A 9842-nucleotide genomic window follows, 5' to 3' on the forward strand; every position below is an offset into this window, starting at 1 on the left:
CTTTGGACCTGCAGATTTAGAGAAATCCGCGCAGAAAATTCCGCAGCAGATTCCGCAACGTGTGCACACACTCTAACAGCAAGCAGCCACAGGTAGAACAGTTTATTTTCTCCCTGTAGCCGCTGCTCCAGAAATAAAGGCCAACACGATTTTAACGCCATTTACCTACCGATTAACCCCCTATGTGCAGATTAACAAACATTACTGGTTCCCTCTGAACGTTCTTCATAGCCAGAGACTAATCTTTCACGTATGATCAGGAATAACGTTGATATAGACAACACAACCAAATGAGCTCAGTGATGGGCTGCAGCAGTCAGGGGCGCTATAGTCCTGACATCACCACTGCAGCTTGTTGACGACTGCAGGCGCTAGCAACACAAATTTCCACAATAGTAATGCATTTGATGCGGTAAGTGTGCATGGGGCAGGGAACACCTATGTGATTAGAACGGAGCGCTATGACATGTATCTAAAGCGCTGCGCCTTCCAGATCGCGGGCACAGAGACTATAAGTGCCGCACTGCCTCCCACATAAATCAGGGTCACACTCCTCAGCGATGTGTATATTACTGGCTGCCATAATGACATCACACAGAAGCTTCCCCATTACACTGTGTGGCACAATCCCACTCCCCGCATCTATGGTCTGTGTGTCTGCTGGAGATCAGCAGCCGCAGTATGTCACCGTACACACAGGCAGAATAGTAAAGGTGTCACATCCCCAGAAGCACCACACGTAACAAAGGAGAAGCCGCAGCTTACTCACCTCTCCTCCGCAGATCAGAGGCGCACGATGTTTACGTCACCAAGCGAAGCCCGTGCGCCGCTGAGGATCTTGGGAGATGTAGTTTCTCGGGATTTGCTCTTGTGAGAGGTGGATGTGTAAGCGCCTGTACAATGTCCACCTGTCCTGTATGCTAGGTGTAGTGGTAATGGTAACGTCACTCCTAGTTATGTGCTGATGGCAGGTGACATGCGCTCACACAAGAAGACCGACATGACGTTATACACTGGTGTGGGGAGCGGTCTAGATCAGTGAGCGCTGGAGCCCCCTATACAGAGAAGACTCAGGGGCTACACAATTTCACCAGCCACAGCTACAGTCACAGTAGCCCCATAACAGCTATAGTCACAGTGCCTCAACAGCAGCAGTCACAGTAGTCACAGTAGCCCCATAACAGCTATAGTTACAGTGCCTCAACAGCAGCAGTCACAGTAGTCACAGTAGCCCCATAACAGCTATAGTTACAGTGCCTCAACAGCAGCAGTCACAGTAGTCACAGTAGCCCCATAACAGCTATAGTCACAGTGCCTCAACAGCAGCAGTTACAGTAGTCACAGTAGCCCCATAACAGCTATAGTCACAGTGCCTCAACAGCAGCAGTCACAGTAGTCACAGTAGCCCCATAACAGCTATAGTCACAGTGCCTCAACAGCAGCAGTTACAGTAGTCACAGTAGCCCCATAACAGCTATAGTCACAGTGCCTCAACAGCAGCAGTCACAGTAGTCACAGTAGCCCCATAACAGCTATAGTCACAGTGCCTCAACAGCAGCAGTTACAGTAGTCACAGTGCCCCATAACAGCTATAGTCACAGTGCCTCAACAGCAGCAGTCACAGTAGTCACAGTAGCCCCATAACAGCTATAGTCACAGTGCCTCAACAGCAGCAGTTACAGTAGTCACAGTGCCCCATAACAGCTATAGTCACAGTGCCTCAACAGCAGCAGTCACAGTAGCCCCATAACAGCTATAGTCACAGTGCCTCAACAGCAGCAGTCACAGTAGTCACAGTAGCCCCATAACAGCTATAGTCACAGTGCCTCAACAGCAGCAGTCACAGTAGTCACAGTAGCCCCATAACAGCTATAGTCACAGTGCCTCAACAGCAGCAGTCACAGTAGTCACAGTAGCCCCATAACAGCTATAGTCACAGTGCCTCAACAGCAGCAGTTACAGTAGTCACAGTAGCCCCATAACAGCTATAGTCACAGTGCCTCAACAGCAGCAGTCACAGTAGTCACAGTAGCCCCATAACAGCTATAGTCACAGTGCCTCAACAGCAGCAGTCACAGTAGTCACAGTAGCCCCATAACAGCTATAGTCACAGTGCCTCAACAGCAGCAGTCACAGTAGTCACAGTAGCCCCATAACAGCTATAGTCACAGTGCCTCAACAGCAGCAGTCACAGTAGTCACAGTAGCCCCATAACAGCTATAGTCACAGTGCCTCAACAGCAGCAGTCACAGTAGTCACAGTAGCCCCATAACAGCTATAGTCACAGTGCCTCAACAGCAGCAGTCACAGTAGTCACAGTAGCCCCATAACAGCTATAGTCACAGTGCCTCAACAGCAGCAGTCACAGTAGTCACAGTGCCCCATAACAGCTATAGTCACAGTGCCTCAACAGCAGCAGTCACAGTAGTCACAGTGCCCCATAACAGCTATAGTCACAGTGCCTCAACAGCAGCAGTTACAGTAGTCACAGTAGCCCCATAACAGCTATAGTCACAGTGCCTCAACAGCAGCAGTTACAGTAGTCACAGTAGCCCCATAACAGCTATAGTCACAGTGCCTCAACAGCAGCAGTTACAGTAGTCACAGTAGCCCCATAACAGCTATAGTCACAGTGCCTCAACAGCAGCAGTTACAGTAGTCACAGTAGCCCCATAACAGCTATAGTCACAGTGCCTCAACAGCAGCAGTTACAGTAGTCACAGTAGCCCCATAACAGCTATAGTCACAGTGCCTCAACAGCAGCAGTCACAGTAGCCCCATAACAGCTATAGTCACAGTGCCTCAACAGCAGCAGTCACAGTAGCCCCATAACAGCTATAGTTACAGTGCCTCAACAGCAGCAGTTACAGTAGTCACAGTAGCCCCATAACAGCTATAGTCACAGTGCCTCAACAGCAGCAGTTACAGTAGTCACAGTAGCCCCATAACAGCTATAGTCACAGTGCCTCAACAGCAGCAGTCACAGTAGTCACAGTAGCCCCATAACAGCTATAGTCACAGTGCCTCAACAGCAGCAGTCACAGTAGTCACAGTAGCCCCATAACAGCTATAGTCACAGTGCCTCAACAGCAGCAGTCACAGTAGTCACAGTAGCCCCATAACAGCTATAGTCACAGTGCCTCAACAGCAGCAGTCACAGTAGTCCCAGTAGCCCCATAACAGCTATAGTCACAGTGCCTCAACAGCAGCAGTCACAGTAGTCACAGTAGCCCCATAACAGCTATAGTCACAGTGCCTCAACAGCAGCAGTCACAGTAGTCACAGTAGCCCCATAACAGCTATAGTCACAGTGCCTCAACAGCAGCAGTCACAGTAGTCACAGTAGCCCCATAACAGCTATAGTCACAGTGCCTCAACAGCAGCAGTCACAGTAGTCACAGTAGCCCCATAACAGCTATAGTCACAGTGCCTCAACAGCAGCAGTCACAGTAGTCACAGTGCCCCATAACAGCTATAGTCACAGTGCCTCAACAGCAGCAGTCACAGTAGTCACAGTGCCCCATAACAGCTATAGTCACAGTGCCTCAACAGCAGCAGTTACAGTAGTCACAGTAGCCCCATAACAGCTATAGTCACAGTGCCTCAACAGCAGCAGTTACAGTAGTCACAGTAGCCCCATAACAGCTATAGTCACAGTGCCTCAACAGCAGCAGTTACAGTAGTCACAGTAGCCCCATAACAGCTATAGTCACAGTGCCTCAACAGCAGCAGTTACAGTAGTCACAGTAGCCCCATAACAGCTATAGTCACAGTGCCTCAACAGCAGCAGTTACAGTAGTCACAGTAGCCCCATAACAGCTATAGTCACAGTGCCTCAACAGCAGCAGTCACAGTAGCCCCATAACAGCTATAGTCACAGTGCCTCAACAGCAGCAGTCACAGTAGCCCCATAACAGCTATAGTTACAGTGCCTCAACAGCAGCAGTTACAGTAGTCACAGTAGCCCCATAACAGCTATAGTCACAGTGCCTCAACAGCAGCAGTTACAGTAGTCACAGTAGCCCCATAACAGCTATAGTCACAGTGCCTCAACAGCAGCAGTCACAGTAGTCACAGTAGCCCCATAACAGCTATAGTCACAGTGCCTCAACAGCAGCAGTCACAGTAGTCACAGTAGCCCCATAACAGCTATAGTCACAGTGCCTCAACAGCAGCAGTCACAGTAGTCACAGTAGCCCCATAACAGCTATAGTCACAGTGCCTCAACAGCAGCAGTCACAGTAGTCACAGTAGCCCCATAACAGCTATAGTCACAGTGCCTCAACAGCAGCAGTCACAGTAGTCACAGTAGCCCCATAACAGCTATAGTCACAGTGCCTCAACAGCAGCAGTCACAGTAGTCACAGTAGCCCCATAACAGCTATAGTCACAGTGCCTCAACAGCAGCAGTCACAGTAGTCACAGTAGCCCCATAACAGCTATAGTCACAGTGCCTCAACAGCAGCAGTCACAGTAGCCCCATAACAGCTATAGTCACAGTGCCTCAACAGCAGCAGTCACAGTAGCCCCATAACAGCTATAGTTACAGTGCCTCAACAGCAGCACAGTAGTCACAGTAGCCCCATAACCGCTATAGTCACAGTGCCTCAACAGCAGCAGTTACAGTAGTCACAGTAGCCCCATAACAGCTATAGGCACAGTGCCTCAACAGCAGCAGTCACAGTAGTCACAGTAGCCCCATAACAGCTATAGTCACAGTGCCTCAACAGCAGCAGTCACAGTAGTCACAGTAGCCCCATAACAGCTATAGTCACAGTGCCTCAACAGCAGCAGTCACAGTAGCCCCATAACAGCTATAGTCACAGTGCCTCAACAGCAGCAGTCACAGTAGTCACAGTAGCCCCATAACAGCTATAGTCACAGTGCCTCAACAGCAGCAGTTACAGTAGTCACAGTAGCCCCATAACAGCTATAGTCACAGTGCCTCAACAGCAGCAGTCACAGTAGCCCCATAACAGCTATAGTTACAGTGCCTCAACAGCAGCAGTTACAGTAGTCACAGTAGCCCCATAACAGCTATAGTCACAGTGCCTCAACAGCAGCAGTTACAGTAGTCACAGTAGCCCCATAACAGCTATAGTCACAGTGCCTCAACAGCAGCAGTCACAGTAGTCACAGTAGCCCCATAACAGCTATAGTTACAGTGCCTCAACAGCAGCAGTCACAGTAGTCACAGTAGCCCCATAACAGCTATAGTCACAGTGCCTCAACAGCAGCAGTTACAGTAGTCACAGTAGCCCCATAACAGCTATAGTCACAGTGCCTCAACAGCAGCAGTTACAGTAGTCACAGTAGCCCCATAACAGCTATAGTCACAGTGCCTCAACAGCAGCAGTTACAGTAGTCACAGTAGCCCCATAACAGCTATAGTCACAGTGCCTCAACAGCAGCAGTTACAGTAGTCACAGTAGCCCCTTAACAGCTATAGTCACAGTGCCTCAACAGCAGCAGTTACAGTAGTCACAGTAGCCCCATAACAGCTATAGTCACAGTGCCTCAACAGCAGCAGTCACAGTAGTCACAGTAGCCCCATAACAGCTATAGTCACAGTGCCTCAACAGCAGCAGTTACAGTAGTCACAGTGCCCCATAACAGCTATAGTCACAGTGCCTCAACAGCAGCAGTTACAGTAGTCACAGTGCCCCATAACAGCTATAGTCACAGTGCCTCAACAGCAGCAGTTACAGTAGTCACAGTGCCCCATAACAGCTATAGTCACAGTGCCTCAACAGCAGCAGTTACAGTAGTCACAGTGCCCCATAACAGCTATAGTCACAGTGCCTCAACAGCAGCAGTTACAGTAGTCACAGTAGCCCCATAACAGCTATAGTCACAGTGCCTCAACAGCAGCAGTCACAGTAGTCACAGTAGCCCCATAACAGCTATAGTCACAGTGCCTCAACAGCAGCAGTCACAGTAGTCACAGTAGCCCCATAACAGCTATAGTCACAGTGCCTCAACAGCAGCAGTCACAGTAGTCACAGTAGCCCCATAACAGCTATAGTCACAGTGCCTCAACAGCAGCAGTCACAGTAGTCACAGTAGCCCCATAACAGCTATAGTCACAGTGCCTCAACAGCAGCAGTCACAGTAGTCACAGTAGCCCCATAACAGCTATAGTCACAGTGCCTCAACAGCAGCAGTCACAGTAGTCACAGTAGCCCCATAACAGCTATAGTCACAGTGCCTCAACAGCAGCAGTCACAGTAGTCACAGTAGCCCCATAACAGCTATAGTCACAGTGCCTCAACAGCAGCAGTCACAGTAGTCACAGTAGCCCCATAACAGCTATAGTCACAGTGCCTCAACAGCAGCAGTCACAGTAGTCACAGTAGCCCCATAACAGCTATAGTCACAGTGCCTCAACAGCAGCAGTCACAGTAGTCACAGTAGCCCCATAACAGCTATAGTCACAGTGCCTCAACAGCAGCAGTCACAGTAGTCACAGTAGCCCCATAACAGCTATAGTCACAGTGCCTCAACAGCAGCAGTCACAGTAGCCCCATAACAGCTATAGTCACAGTGCCTCAACAGCAGCAGTCACAGTAGTCACAGTAGCCCCATAACAGCTATAGTCACAGTGCCTCAACAGCAGCAGTCACAGTAGTCACAGTAGCCCCATAACAGCTATAGTCACAGTGCCTCAACAGCAGCAGTCACAGTAGTCACAGTAGCCCCATAACAGCTATAGTCACAGTGCCTCAACAGCAGCAGTCACAGTAGTCACAGTAGCCCCATAACAGCTATAGTCACAGTGCCTCAACAGCAGCAGTCACAGTAGTCACAGTAGCCCCATAACAGCTATAGTCACAGTGCCTCAACAGCAGCAGTCACAGTAGTCACAGTAGCCCCATAACAGCTATAGTCACAGTGCCTCAACAGCAGCAGTTACAGTAGTCACAGTGCCCCATAACAGCTATAGTCACAGTGCCTCAACAGCAGCAGTTACAGTAGTCACAGTGCCCCATAACAGCTATAGTCACAGTGCCTCAACAGCAGCAGTTACAGTAGTCACAGTAGCCCCATAACAGCTAGTCACAGTGCCTCAACAGCAGCAGTTACAGTAGTCACAGTAGCCCCATAACAGCTATAGTCACAGTGCCTCAACAGCAGCAGTTACAGTAGTCACAGTAGCCCCATAACAGCTATAGTCACAGTGCCTCAACAGCAGCAGTTACAGTAGTCACAGTAGCCCCATAACAGCTATAGTCACAGTGCCTCAACAGCAGCAGTTACAGTAGTCACAGTAGCCCCATAACAGCTATAGTCACAGTGCCTCAACAGCAGCAGTTACAGTAGTCACAGTAGCCCCATAACAGCTATAGTCACAGTGCCCCCATAACAGCTACAGTCACAGTGGTCCCTTAAAGGGAATCTGTCACTTTGTTTGGCCTATTAGGCCGCTTTCACACTTCAGGCTTTCGGTATCCGGCATAGTGCGGCAAAAAACCGGACTGCCGGATCCGGCCACAAACGCAGACACCGGATCCTTCTTTCTGCTGGATATATTCCTGGCAGAGAAGGTTTCCGGGCATGCACAGTGCAAAAAACCGGTCCGGCGTTGGGAAATTCCAGGCGCCGGACCGGCTATTTTCTCCGGATCCGGAAAAAAACGGACGCGCCGCATTGCCATCCGGCGCAATGCGGCACCAATGAAACAGCACAGGGAAAAAGCCGGATCTGGTCATAACAGGCGCCGGATCCGGCAGTCCGGTTTTTCGCCGCACCATGCCGGATACCGAAAGCCTGAAGTGTGAAAGTGGCCTTAGCTGCCGGCATAGACATCAGGGGCTTATCTACAGCATTCTTCATACGATGCTGTCCTCTTCTTTCCTTCCTGTCATGGCTCCGGTGCAGAGGCGCATTGCTCTGCCCTGTTGAGGGCAGAGCAGAATTCTGCAGTGCGCAGGCGCCAGACCTCTCCCTTACATCCATAGATATCTGGCAGATATACCCACAGTTCATGGTTTCTGCTAGGGGGCAGTTGGCAACTACATGTCCAGGCCCTTGGCATCGCCAACACTTAACTGAGGCACGAGGAAACCTTGGGGACAATTTAGGGGACACAGGTCTATTGTCACTCTCCTTCCGAGATACCCCCTCAGTACGGGTTCAGTATGGTTTTGCCCCAGTGGAGGGTCGTGGACTTTTCTCAGGTGGAGCATTACGTGACAGCCGAAGAGGAGCAGTGTCCCGTATAAAGTCCCGAGTGGCTGTATACCGCTCAACTAGTCCTACCACCTGGTCCAGGTTGCCCGGGTCCCCTTGTCCCACCCAACGCTGTATGGCTGCTGGCAGAGCCCCCACCAACCGGTCAACCACCACCCTCTCCACTATCTGAAGTGGGGTTAAAGTCTCAGGTTGGAGCCACCGTTTCACAAGCTGCAGCAAGTCATAAACCTGAGACCGGGCAGGCTGGGCTTCCACAAAAGTCCATGAAAACACCCGTTGGGTTCTCACGTAATTATTAACCCCCAGTCGAGCAAGGATCTCACCTTTTAGCTTGGCTTACTCCTGGGCGTCCTCCCGACTGAGGTCCAAGTAGGCCTTTAGCACGTCACCCCTCAGGAACGGAGCCAACACTTCAGCCCACTTTGACGTTAGCAAGTTCTCACATTGTTGTGCGCTCATAGCTGATGATGAAAGCTGCCACATCATCTTCCATACTCAGTTTCCTCAATGCGGAGCGGACCTTGTCTCGGGCGCTGTGACGTTCCGGGGTTGGTGCTGGAGGTGCCTCACGCAGCGCTGCAATTTGCTGCAGCAACAGGTTATTAGTTTGTTGCTGTGTGAGGACCAGCTGCCTTAGGATCTCCTCCATTTTGTCTGCAGGCCTGGGTTGCAATGTGGCAGGCCTAATGTACGACATGCAGCACACTTTGGGTATGCCTCAATTCAAACTGCCCGCATGCTCCAACCATATGTAGTGCAGCAGTGTCCACGCTGTGCAGTGATGAGGCAGTGACCCAAGAAAGTTCAAAACAAAACGTGTTTTATTGTCCAAAACTCACTATGCTCAGCACGCTGTATCCTCCGGGTCGCAGCCAGTAAACCAAAAAGACAGTCCGCGCTAGTTGCCGTGAGCGACCGCACTGCCGTGTATGCAGGGGTGTCAGACCCTTTGGCTCCGCTTGGCTTTGTTACCTCACACAGGGAGTGCTCTGCAGACCAACTGCACTGTTTCCTTCCCAGAACAAAACTGACACACCCAAACTCTTCCTGCAGGGTTTTTTTTTTTTTTCCTTCTTCCAACCTGTGGACATAGGCCAGTTATAAGATCTGGGCTGGAGGAAATGGACCAGACCCCACTCACTACCTTCCTGCTTCAAAAATAAAAGCCCATACCGGGTTTTCCTGATCAAGCTCCTTGGTCAAAATAACTTGACCAGGCTCAAACTTTTATTCTGCCTTGTGACTTAGACCGGTTTCACATTTGCGCTTTATGGCGCTGCGACGGCCTGCGCACGGCCATCGCTAAGCCCCGCCCCCTGCCGGCTCCCTGCCCGCCCCATCCGGTCATCGCCGCCTACTAGCGCACATGGACGCTTGCGATCTGAGCACCCTATCTTTAGCATAGGGTGCGCAGATCGTGCGCTGGCCGTGCGCTAGCAGGATTTTGCTGTGCGCTGCGCACTTTTGAAGGTGCGCGCCGAAATGCAACATGCTGCGTTCGGCGCACACGGGCGCACCTTCAAAAGTGCGCAGCACACGGCAAAATCCTGCTAGCGCACGGCCAGCGCACGATCTGCGCACCCTATGCTATAGATAGGGTGCGCAGATCGCAAGGGTCCATGTGCGCTAATAGGCGGCGATGACCGGAT

At 50.8% G+C, this 9842-nt stretch overlaps 1 protein-coding gene across 3 annotated transcripts in view; it reads right to left on the bottom strand.

Annotated features, from left to right (window-relative positions):
- The window catches only part of LOC141074235 (uncharacterized), a 72050-nt gene extending 62815 nt beyond the window's left edge, over positions 1 to 9235 (bottom strand). For 2 of the 3 annotated variants that reach the window (XM_073561824.1, XM_073561822.1), the window contains exon 1: positions 8517 to 9235. The gene's annotated coding sequence lies outside the window, so the exon portion shown is untranslated. Of the gene's footprint in view, positions 1 to 769; positions 907 to 8516 lie in introns of those variants that run through there. The other variant, XM_073561823.1, reaches the window with a different exon arrangement.
- Between the last annotated feature and the right edge of the window lie 607 nt (positions 9236 to 9842).

This window comes from Dendrobates tinctorius, unplaced genomic scaffold, assembly GCF_039654945.1.
Source record: "Dendrobates tinctorius isolate UK_male_01 unplaced genomic scaffold, ASM3965494v1 ptg000331l, whole genome shotgun sequence".
NCBI classification, from domain to species: domain Eukaryota; kingdom Metazoa; phylum Chordata; class Amphibia; order Anura; family Dendrobatidae; genus Dendrobates; species Dendrobates tinctorius.